The sequence below is a fragment of the Cebus imitator genome, unplaced genomic scaffold (assembly GCF_001604975.1).
Source record: "Cebus imitator isolate Cc_AM_T3 unplaced genomic scaffold, Cebus_imitator-1.0 Scaffold49, whole genome shotgun sequence".
Taxonomy (NCBI): domain Eukaryota; kingdom Metazoa; phylum Chordata; class Mammalia; order Primates; family Cebidae; genus Cebus; species Cebus imitator.
This window is the reverse complement of record NW_016107364.1, coordinates 5,173,202-5,186,607: the sequence shown is the minus strand read 5'-3', so window position 1 is coordinate 5,186,607 and position 13,406 is coordinate 5,173,202.

Below are 13,406 nucleotides of genomic sequence, written 5' to 3'. Positions count from 1 at the left end.
ATCTACATATGAATCTGTACAATTTAGTCACAGAAAACTCACTGTACAAAAGTTTATGTGCTTTATTCTATGTAAGTTAGAGCCAGGTGCAGTGGCTCAAGCCTGTAATCTCAGTGTTTTGGGAGCCTGAAACGGGGGATTGTTTGAACGCAGGAGTTTGAGACCAGCCTGGCCAACATGGCAAAACCCTGCCTCTACAACAACAACAACAACAAAAATAAGTTGAGCATGGCGGCACGTTCCTATAGCACCAGCTACTGGGGAGCCTGAGGTGGGAGGATTGTTTGAGCCCAGGAGGTTGAGGCTACAGTGAGCCATAATCCCACAACTGTGTTCCAGTCTGGGTGACAGGGCAAGACCCTGTTGAATTAAAAAAAAAAAAAGTTAGACAGTGACTGTTATTACATTATATTTTGCATTATTATATACAGTATGCACGAATTCCCATACATTCATCTTAATTCAGTCACTTTATTTTTGGTTTACTTCTTTTCTTCACCCCTAAGTACATTTTAGTTTGGCATATTTTAGCTTGGGCATTTAGGTTTACGCTACTTGTGTCTCTTGTGTTGCATGTATTTATGAACTCAGAAAAAATTTATTAAAATATAATTCCTTTATGACAGAGAGTGGAATTGAATTTCAAGTGTGAAGAGTTTTTAATAATGAGGCATTTATGATATAAAACTCTGAAGACATATTTTCAAAAAATACCTAAAAATATATTTTTGAAATGGTTGTACTCAGGGATCATTAATTATAACATAAATAAACTGGAGGAAAACTTAGAAATTATTTTACTTCCCATCCTCACGTTTTACGGCCAAAATAATTGCCTTTGGAATTTAACAGCCAATAACCTTAATGTCTTTTTTTTTTTTGAGACTGAGTCTCATGCTGTCTCCCAGCCTGGAGTGCAGTGGGGTGATCTCGGCTTGCTGCAACCTCCATCTCCAGGGTTCAAGCAGCTCTCCTGCCTCAACTTCCCAAGTAACTAGGACTAGAGTTGCAAACCACCATGCCTGGCTAATTTTTGTATTTTTAGTAGAGATGGGGTTTCGTCATATTTGCTTGGGTGATCTTAAACTCCTGACCTCAAGTGTTCTGCCCCCTCGGCCTTCCTAAATGCTGGCATTACAGATGTGAGCCACTGCACCCAGCTTAATAATCTTAATGTCTGTCCCTTTTACTCTTAGAAACTGAACTTAGCACAACCACGTCCCTCACGACAACCATGCCCCACACCGCAGCCACACACCCCCACTAACAGCCACACCCTTCACTATAGCCAGGCCCCACATATTGCCACATCCTCTTACTAACGGCCATGCCCTTCACCACACCACATGCCATACTACAGCCACATCCTCTGACAGCCACACCACTTACCGTCAGCCATGCCCTCTTACAGGTTGCATCCCACACTGTCAGCCATGCCCCTCACTATCAGCCACGCCCCTCACCAGCTACGCCTTCTCATTGAAAGCCACACCCGGCAGTAAACCACACCGCTCTCCAGCCACGCCCCTAACCACACCCACAAGTCACAATATAGCCACACCCCCTCACTCATAGCCATACCCCTTACCAAGCTTTCACTACTCACTATGGCCACACCTTTCATGGTAGCCACGCTCCATAGCATAGCACGCCCCTTACCAAGCCACACTCCTTGCCAACAACCATGAACCCATTTGAGCTGTCTTTCAGCACCAGCATTGTCATACTTCCCTGCCTTTGTTCATGCTACTTTCTTCATCAGACATACCGCCCTTCCCATCCATTCTTTAACCTCTACCAGCCTATGCACCTTGCCTCCAGTGTTCCTTCTCGGAAGCCTATTTAGGCTCCTGAAGCTGAGTTAGTCTTATACTTCTACAGCACCCCGGAGATGTCAGCATGACAGCAACACATTTAAGTAATGCTCCAGGTATTTTTTTCATTCCTAGACTAGAGGCCCTTCAGAGTGAGAACCGTGATCTCCAGTTTTGCTCTTTCCACTTGCCACAGCACTTATCATCTGGTAGGTGCTAACTCAGGAGGTGACTTGGTCCCAGGTGACTAGTAAGAGGCATCCCCTAGCTCGGTATTGTTTCACAAACGGCACAGCTTCCCTAGTGGGCTTAAGGGGATTTTGCCCCACTTTCTGACCTAATTGTCCTCGGCTTGTCATCACAAGGGAGAAGGAGAAGAAGGAGAAGCTGCTTCCTATAAATGTTTCGGTTGCTTCCTCATTCTCTAGAATATGATGGCCTAAGGCATCGAGGCTAAATCAGTCTTACGACTTTGAGCAAATTTGCTGCCCTCCTTCTTTTCAATATGTGACCAATTTTCTAATTCATTTCCCCCAAATTTCTCTTTGTGTGTTATTTTCTACCTAAATTATACGTATGATACATTCTATTAATATTCTCTGCAGCTAAACCTACAGAGTACATATCGCTTCACTGATCCTCTGGAAGAAGACGTTGCTAGAAAATAGAGCTCAATTATTCTAAGGTGAAAGGAATTTCACGATAAGGGATTTTACCTTTAGCAGGGCTCATGCTCGTCTTATTTTATTTTCTTGAAAAACTAAGAGTCTGAGTCTCTAAGAATTGTACATTAATGATGTCTTTCTGTGCTTTGGGAAAACAATTCTTATGAGAAAATACAGGGCATTCTTCAAGGAGATTAGATAGGCCAGGAGCATGTTGACCTGGTATTTTCTTAATACCTCTAGGATTTTAAGGCACAAATCTGAGAAATCTTTATTCATCCAGCCATGCATTTGAATGCTATTTACCAAGCATGCAAACTGGGATTAACAAATATTCCTCACATGCATAACATATCTATTTACTTGGCAGTCACATTTTATATACCATGTGCCCAATATCCTATTAAGTAGACAAGGTTTTAGATGACATATAGTTTAACTTGGAGTAATTATAATAGGAATAAATAGTGTTTCTACATGACCCAAAGATGGGTCATGTATGTAAGAAGATTTATGATGCCAAGCTTTGTGGTAGACGCTGGGTTTGCTAAAATGACTAAATATATTCTCTCTTGAGGAGCTCAGTACCAGGCTTACCCTTCCAAATGATTGCATATTCTGCCAGTCAAGTCACTGAATCTCTGCTGAGTGTTGTCCATTTGAATTAGGACCCAGATCCCTCCTCTACCCCTTTCTTCCCTGCTCTGTGTCTCACAGGTCAACTGCCGTAGAATCTTTAATATGATCTCCCCTGACTTTAGTTGAACATGGCCAAGGAGAAGGACCAGCAGTGGACACGGGGTGGGAGAGAGTTCTTGATGTTAATGACCGCATTTCTCCCTGTTGCGTTTGTGGTTCTGGTGGTGACATATTCCTCTAAGGCCATGGTTCCACTCAGTGGCTGTTTTTCTTAGGCTTCTCATCTCATCAGGCTCCAGAATTATGACACACTGTCCCCACGTCTGTCTTTAGTCCCAGGGCTAAAATGGTTTTTCCTGTGACTGTTGCCTCACTGGCCCTTGGTGACTCTTTTAATCTTTACTTCATTCAGTTGAACTATTTTAGCGTGCTGTCGATTTCACTCTTGGTGGGACCCGCTGGTAAACAAGACATTGAGTGCTGAAAGAGGCTTTTCAACTACAGTCATCTAGTTTTACCTCCTGTATTAGTTTCTTGAAATTATTATAAAAAAATTTTCCAAATTTGGCTGCTTAAAACAAGAACAATTTATTCTCTCACAGTACTGAAGGCAAAAAATTAAAAGTCACCATATAAGCAGGGCCATACTTCCTGTGAAGACTCTTGGACAGAATCTTCCCCTGCTCTTTTTAGCTTCTGGTGGCTTCTAGTATTCCTTAGCATTTTCTACCTCATTGCTCCCTCAGCCTGTGTTTTGTTCTCATACACATGACTCATGAGGGCTCACCAAATGCCTCCATTCTAACTGTCATGTAGGAGAAAGATTGCCAAGAAGGGCACACTTCCAAGAATTCCTGTATGTCACTTCTGATTACATGTAGTTAGAGCTTTATTATATGGTCCCATATTCCTGCACAGGAAGCTGGGAATAGAGGGCTTATTTTGAACAGTCATGTGTTCAGCTAAAGGTCAGAATTTACTTCCTATTTAATGGAAAATAAACAACAGGTTTTAGGAATAATTAGCATACTATTTCACCCTCTGCAAAACCTTAAGTACCAATTGCTTAAGCTTATCTCCTTTACACCTTTTGAAGATCTGCAGAATTTTCTGCAAAATTTGTAAGTAACTCATTAAAGATGCTTTTTAAGCATTTTCTGTGCTTTCATAACCTCATCTGAAAAGTCGTTAACTCTTATTGTATGACTACCATGTGCCAAACATTCATCCAACCACCATATTTTAACTGGGTACCTATTATGTACCACTACTGGAAATGTATCAGTGATGAAGACAGCTGAAGTCCTTATCCTTTGGAGGGAAACATAGCTCCAATGGGGCAGAAAAATAATCATAAGTCATTTATTAATTAATGACATTAATCAATAAATTAATTCATTTATTAATTAATCATATTAATTCATTTATTAAAGACATAAATGAACTAAATCAATTTATATACTTATACATGTTAATAAAAAAATGGAGTATGATACAGAGAATGACTTCGGAGTGGAGAGTTTACTTTGATAAAAGAAATATACTACCTTGAAGCTTATAAGCAGTTGTGCAAGAAATATTTTTTTCCTATTTTTATGCTCAAAATAACAATAGCGTTTATTATTTTCTCATTTTACAGGTAAAAAAAAAATTGCCCAAGGTCATACATCTTGTAAATTCAGCCTTGCTGAGTTTAAGGACTAAGTCTCGGCCCAGGGTTCTCTTTCCTTTCCTCTATTCTACATTTCTTCAAATAAGTCTTCTCTAGGGTTATTTCCATTTCACTTTGTGAAATATATAGTTAGGCAATTTTTAAGATGAAGGAAGAAGCTAATGATTTCATCCAACTCTGTAATTTTCATGCTGCATCAGGCTGAACTGTAAAGCCAGTTGAGAATATGTAGAAGCAGCTTAGAAGAGAGCCCGTGAGAGAGTGATGGGGGCTTACAGGCCATCAAGGCTCAGTTAGAAGGTCACCGGGCATTGTTCGTAGAGAAAAAAAAAAGACCCAAGGGGGCATGAGAGCAGTCTCCAAATATAAGGATTCAGTTTTTGCCAAAGATCAATACATTTTTACCTTCCCCTATCATATTTCTGTCCTTAACTGATGAGGAGAGCTTTGAGAACTAAGTCAACCATTTCTTTGTAATACTTTGATTGTTGCATTTCTAGAGTTATTTGTCTCTAAAGGTAGTACGTTGGGAATCACATAATATTCTTGTTAAAAATATAGATTCCTGCTGGGCGTGGTGGCTCACGCCTGTAATCCCAGCACTTTTGGAGGCTGAGGTGGGAGGATCACAAGTCAAGGTCAAGAGATGGAGACCATCCTGGCCAACATGGTGAAACCCCATCTCTACTAAAAACACAAAAATTAGCCAGGTGTGGTGGCGTGCGTCTGTAATCCCAGACACTTGGGAGGCTGAGGCAGGAGAATCTCTTGAACCCAGGAGGCAGAGGTTGCAGTGAGCTGAGATAGCACCACTGTACTCCAGCCTCGTGACAGAGCAAGACTCTGTCTCAAAAAAAAATACATATATATATATATACATATTTTTTTAAGTGCTATATTACATGTAAGTGCTATTGAACAGTACTAACATATCTACCAATAAAACCTGTTTAATATATATACATATATATTCCTGTGCATCTCTCTAGAGACAGGATATATTTTGAAAAAAAAAACAACCCTGGCAATTTTTTATACACATTAAATTTTGAGGAGCACTATTTTGCCAAAGACTATTGAATAGAAATGAGCCAGGTTAGCTGCTACACATGGTGATAAAATGGCCAGAAGATTTAAGATAATCTTGGGCAAGTCCCTCAACTGTGGGTTTCCCCATATAGAAATGAGCTCATGAGGACCCACAAGAGCCTTGCTGTGCATCTGTAATTCTAGATACTGAGACAGAATGCAGACATAAAGTCACATGTGAAAGAAACTAGGAAGAATGAGTTATGACTGGTTATATATCTGCAGAGAAATCAGGAAAAGCTACATTGAGTTGTTAAAAGGTTTTTATTGGTACATGTCTTAGTACTGTTTAATAGCAATTTAATGAAAGTAAATCACTCTAATGAATGCTCCAGTTTTTATGTTTATATTTTACTAATTTATCAGTGTGTTATCAATTCAGGTTAATTACCTATCACAATCCTACATCATTTCAGAAACTTTAGAATACATTTTCTTTTCAAAAAAATATTTAAGTCTATGCCAACAAACCGTTCAGATTTTTCTCATATATTAGGAAAACAAATGAGCAAAGAGGAAGACGACAGATTGCAACATGTAATTTAATCTCATGATACTGATGATATCATAAACATTACAATCTACAGATTGAATTACAACTTTGTGATCAGTCTCTCTCCCTATCTATTATCCACTGCTGAATATATGATGGCAGAGGAATCTAAATCAGAAATGCCCCCAGAAACAAGATTAACAAATGAATGCAAACTACTCCTGAAATTTCCCTAAACAAAACCACCATTTACTGGTAAAATATATGAATTTAGGACTTTTTGTGTTAACATTGGAGCTAAAGCCATCCAGTTTTCTTCTTGAAGACAAAGAATTTTAGAACTGGCTCTTGTAGACTTACTGGCTTAATGACATGATGTCTACACTTGAAATGCTGTGAAGCTCTAAAACGAACACTCAGCACTTTGATTAAAGATAATTTTGCCATCTGGCATATTTTGTTGCCACATAGACCTAAGACATTAGAAATCAGTGATTTTTTTGTTTGGCAGCTTGATTCAAAATAAGATATTATCTTTGAATCATGGTTTATAAGTTGTTAAATGTTGTTAAATGCTTTGGTTTACTCCAATACTGTAAGGAAGAAATTAGGAAATGTTAATATGGACACTAACAGATTGGAATATCAGACTGAAGAGACTGAACTCTATAAGGACACATAGCTAGACAGAGGAGTGTAAGATCCCGATCTAGGACTCAGGTTCCTTCCGAAGGTATCTGAGTGCCTTATTTAGTGCATCATCCCATATCTCATAAACACTGGAGAATTATTCTTTGAAAATTTGCTTGCATCGTATATTTGTAATTATAGATGCATGTGCTTTTAAAATACAGCAATTTCTCAAAATGAAACGTATTCCTTAGTATTTTATAAAGCACTGTTAAAATTGAAATTATACATACTTTTGTAGTGACCCTTAAACTTTTTAGTGAGAAGAAATCAAATCAGTGTTATTGTTGAAAGTAATTACTTATTAAGTAAAAGAAATCCAGAGTTGAAAGAGAACATAAGAACCACGTTTATTATTTATGCTCCAATTCCATTACTGGCTTGGAAACTATCTGGAGAGAGAAAGACAAATACATTTGCAGAGGGTTTACCTCCCAGATTCCATTTTTTTTTTTCCTAATTAAAAACTACTACCAAATGAAAGCTAAGGCTTTTAAAAAATGTACCAGGCATTGTTGACAAAACATTACATAATAATACTCTGGAATATGATATAGAAGGTAAAGGTATTTAATTAAAGGGATTGATAGTTCAATGGGCCCTGCTGAATAAATATTATAATAATCAAAATTAATATCTAGTTAAAATTTATCTGTATTTTTCATGTGCCAGGCACTATTTAAAATACCTTATATTTTAACTTATTTAATACATCAACCATATGAGATGAGTTCTCATATTATCTCAGGTTACAGAGGAAGAAAATAAGTGCAGATAAATCAAGTAACTTGCTCATGGTCACACAGCTAGCCATTTTGGAGCTGTGATTTAAAAGCAGTAAATCTGTCTCTAGAACCCATGAACCTATTCACAAGCTGAGATTAATCTCTCTTCTTCCATATGAATTTGCAAATTGAATGTATAAATACTCAGGGCCATGGTAGATATTTTCTGAATATTCCAAAAGATATGCTTTCAGTCTTGAATTCTGTCTAAGTAGGCACATTTTATTAATCGATGTTGTCCGGAGAAACAGAACCAACAGGATGGATATCTATCTATCTATTGACATATTTATTTTACTTTAAGGAACTGGCTCATGAGATTTTGAAGGATGGCAAGTTTGAAGTTTGTAGTAAGCCAGAAGGCTGAAAATTCTGGCTTACTGGAATTTTTATGGAAATAACAACTAACCTATAGATCACTTTGGTCAAAACTGACATCTTTACTATTGCAACACATGCAATCTATTAATTTGGTACATCTCTATTTATTTAGATCTTTGATTTATTTTCATCAGTGTTTCATAATTTGCAGCATATAGGTACTCTACATATTTTGTTAAGTGTTATCTGAATTAATTTGTCATTGAACAATTTTAAATGTTTTTTAATTGATTTCTGCATGATCATTGTTAATATATAATAATTCAGTAGATTTTTATGTATTCCTGTATCCTGCAACTTGCTGAACTGACTAATTAGATCCAAAAGTTGTTTGTTGAACACCTTGAGATTTGCTACATAATCATATAATCTGAAAACAGAATGTTTTATTTCTTCATTTTCATCCTTTATGTCTTTTATTTCTTTTGCTTGCTTTATTGCACTAGTTAGAACTTCCAGATAACTGGAATTAGATTACTGAGAGCAGACATTCTTGCCATGTTCTCAATCTTAGTGGGGGTGACTGATTATTTAGTACAACGCCAACTGCAGGATTTCTGCATATGAGTTCTATCAAGTTGCAGTAATTTCCCTCTGTTCCTATTTTTTTTTCTGAGATTTTGCACATACATAGGTATGTGCCGATACCTTGCCAGATAGTTCCAACATTCAATTCATCTCAGTGTTGTCAATTGATTGTCTTTTCTCATGAGGTTTTGATTTCTTCTTGGTTTTTGATTTTTGATTGTATTCTGGCCATTTTGTCTATTATGGTAGGAGAATGAGTCCTGCTTAAATACTTAGTAAGAAGCCCCACTGTTTATGTTTAGCATGCATTTCCTAGTCTACTTTTGTGGGCTGTATTCAAATGATGGTTTAATTTTCAGATGCCTTGCAGTATTGTTTTTGTTTGCTCAATTTTTTTGTTGCTGGTTTGGTTTCCACTGGTCCCCGTTACTGTTGCCTGAATGGGCAGGGTTTCTCCAGGCCACCTGCTTCCTCTCAGTGGAGGAAAGGAGTCTCAAACCATGAGCGTGAAGAGACTACCTTGGTTCATGCCTGTTGTGGTGAGATATTTCTGCCTTTGATAGAAAGCACTTTGCAGGCAGGTCACTTGCAGGATTGGGATCTCCTGTATCAGAGCTCACCAGCCACCCATGTCTCTGGGGAAAAGTCTCAGGTCTGTGGGAACAAAGAGGCTTCTTTGGCTGGGCCACATTTTATGGTGAACTCTCTTTGGGCACTGCTCACAAGTCACCCTGTTTTTCTGCGCCAGAATGGGAGTCAAAAACACACAGAGATAAAGAGAATTTCCTAGTGTTTTGATTTTCTCTTGTTGCCTTTACAAATAACCATAAACTGAGTGGGTTAAGCAACTCGAATTTATTATTTGATAGTTCTGAGGGTAAGAATCTCTCACATATCTCAGTGGATTAAGATCAAGCTTGACAGGGCTGCATTCTTGTAGGCTTTGCGTCCCATTCATTTTGTTGCCTGTTGCAACTTCTAGAGGCCATGTGTATTCCTGGTCTCATGGCCTCTTCCCCGTCTTTAAAACTACCAATGTCAGGTCAGGCTCGTTTCAGATTGCATCACTCCAACCTACCCTTCTGCTTTCATTTCTGCTGTTAAGAAACCATGTGATAATATTGGCCTTACCTAGACAATCCAGGGTAATCTCTTATTCCAAATTTCATCACATCTGCAAAGTCCCTTTTTCCTCACAAAATGACAGATTCACAAGCTATAGCGATTAGGATATGGACACTGGACCAAGTCACTTGTGGCATAGTGGCATAGTCCCTTTCCCCAGCAAGCCCAGTTTCTCTGGTGTCTGTAGGTGAAAACCAGGGATGGAATCCTTAGGGACAAGGAGGCTTCCTGAGTTGCATACCTGTTGTGGTGGAATGCCTCTAGACTGTGCCACCTTGTCACCTGATGTGTCAGAGAGGAGCCTCCAGAGAAGGGGGGCCTGTGTGGAGAGAAAGTTCTCCTCCTAGTCACTTTTTAATTTTGATACTAGACACGGTGCTAATTTTCTTTAATTTTCGTAAGTGTCTTTATGTTCATAATTGACAAATAAAAATGTATACATTTGAGGCGTACAATGGGATGATTTGATGTACACCGTGAAGTGATTGCCACAGTCAAGGTCATAAAACAATCCATCACCTGGCCCCTAATTAGCAGGGTTTCCTATGGTTCCCCCTGCCAGTGGTGCTGGGCTCAACTGGTGTGTTAAAGGAAGACCCATCTCATCCAAGGAAAGAATAAGGTTCCCTGAGATGCCTCTGTTGCTGTGTTGGAGGTGGGAAGGTATGAAGTCTGGCTGCCTTGTCTGTTAGCTGGGGTCACCTACGATGCCTTGCTACTGTGGTGATCCTCCACTCTGGAGCCCCTAACTAGCTCCTCTTTCCTTTAATATATTTCAGAGACCTCTTTTGGTTTCCTCTTTTGCTATTTCCAAGGTTTGCATTTATCCTTAGGAGGATAGCAGGGAGAGACAAGTCTAGTTCATCTTGTCTACACGAGAAGTCATCTGTTCCATTTCTTATATTTCAAAGTTCTCTGAGTGACATGGATAAAACCCATCTTCTTGAAACTAAGTGCACTTTTATTTTTGTAAAAATTAGATTCATCCACCTTATCACAATTATTAACTGAATTTATTGGCTAATCAGTAGTTTTCTATTTCATTTTCCTTTCATAGACTCACCTAGGGTACAATTGAACAACACAGGAATAAGTCACCTGTGTCAAAGCTTAAAATATTTACTCATAAAGTGTGTGTCTCACAGTGCAAATAAACCTAAACCTAGTTAGTTGAGTTAAACTATTATATTAAAGTTTGTCTTTTTATTTTTGACCTTTACATATCTTTATCTGTTTTATATGCCCATTTCTTCTTCCATATAACTGTCCAAAAGATTAAAATTGCATGCTATGCTTCATTAAACTATACATTAGCATTCCTGAAGTTCAGAATTAAAGTGACATGATTATGAATAAAATGATTGAAGCATAATTATGGTATAATTACCAAACGATTAAAATAGTTAACCTAGATGGTTGTATCAATAAACATAACCTTTTTTTCCTAATTTTTATTAAAGAGTCAAATTATAAATATACTTCATGTTTTAAAAAACTACTCTGGTTTTAAGTCATTTTTATTAGAAAATTATAATGCCTTCATTTTAATCTTGAGGTAAAGGCACATCTTAAGTGTAAATTATGATGCTAGATGTCATTACTGATGCACTTGTCCAAGGAGTATAAAGCACACCCTGAAAGGCTCCAACTGTTTTCCACTCGATGGCTCATTCATTATTCACTTTCTGCCTCTATAAAATTAGCCAGTGGACCCTTTACAGGGAAGGATGGCTATTCCTACGAAAACTTCTAATTTCATTCTAGTCTAGTCAAACACATTCTGTAGTGTTATATTAGTAATGCCCAATTAGCAAGGCCTAGCGTAGAAAATAGAAAAAAAAATTGGCAAATGCAATTCACTTCTAGAAGTCATTTAATCTCACTCATCGACAGCTTTGCTCATCTTTACTAAAATAGCAAAGTGGAAGTTTTGAGAAAAAGAAAAATGAGTCAGTAGGTCGCGGTTCCTAGACAACACACAGTTTCTGAGCCAATGTATTTTACTTAAGGCATTCTAAGGACAATGACTTGTCCCAAAGCAGAACCTTGTTCAAAGCAGGAATTCAGTAAAAGTTCATTCCGTGAATGGGTTAAATAATATGATACTCTGAATTTTCTATGCAAAACTTATAGGTGTTAATATGTTGTCATAATTATTAAATGATTCACCACATACACCCTCCGTTGTGTGACAGACACTGCCAGGGTGCCGCAAATCCCTAATTCATTCTTGATACTCTCTCTCAAGCACTCCAGGGATAAAATGAGATTTGCTGAGATGTAATCACCTTTGGGTGGGTGTGACTGGGACACAGCTTAAATGTACCTAGGGTCTCAGCATATTCTGCATTTTGACCTGTGTGCCAATTACCTGGGCATTTTACAGGGCTAAAATTTATTGAGTTATACAATTATGTAATTTTTCTGTATGCATCTTATCTTAAAAGCTTTTTTACATTGGATTTGTGAATTGACTTTCATAAACACACCATGTTTGGTTTGAGGGCCAAAGTACAAGCTGTAGAGGACTAATAAACATCCAAGGCTGCCTGTCAATTAAAATACAGGAAGCCCAGTTAAACTGGGCTAAATACCAACATTTTCTTTTCTGTAAGTATGCTGCAAATGTTTCATGAACATACATATAAACATATAATAAAAAGTATTTAACTAAGTGTCTTACAGATCCTGTAAATTTTGTTTGCTAAGTCAGTCAATCCTAATTGGAAGTAATCCACAATGACTGTAAATCAGCAATAAATATTGCACTTTTTACAGTTATATACTATTTACCACCTATCTTTAAACAGCTTACATTTTTCTTATAATACTGGGAGGCTGTTATAAATCTATTCTAGCTAGAGAAATTTGCAAGACATATTTTTAATTCCAAAGGAAAGATCACCAGGCTTGGTTTTCAAGAATTAACCGGGAAAATTAAGCAGGTTTGAAAGAATAAATTTATCCCAACAACCGCCTTAATTAATATTGTGCACCTTTTTAAAATCAAATAATAGCAGTTTAAACCTATTATAAATAATGTGTTAATTTTACAGGTAGCTTTTACTGTTTCCCTGCAGTTCACTGTGGTCATTTTACTTATTGTTGACTTTCTACATTTATGAAATACACATTGTTTTTGCTTTTGGGCTCATTCTAAAAATCTTTGTTGTACATTGGGCAGAAAACTTAGGACAACCTGAAGAACTCACTCATTCTATCATTGGCTCCTGCTGTAGAATTCTTATGCCTAGAATTGCCATGTGGAATAATTTACTTTGTATAGGCAACTGGTGAAAAGCTTAGTGAATTAACTAAAATAATTTTACTTTTGTTTCAAATATACAGAGGCTGCATATGTCTTCTAGCAATTCTGCAAGTTTTTTTTTTTTCTGACAGAGTCTATAAGCTACCTTAAAGCACTAACAGATAAAGTTATTTTACTATGATTGCAATGAAATGACTCAAGTTACTCCTCATTTTTTAGAAAGAAGTCTATTTTCTTTAATGTTGTACAAAAAGTAT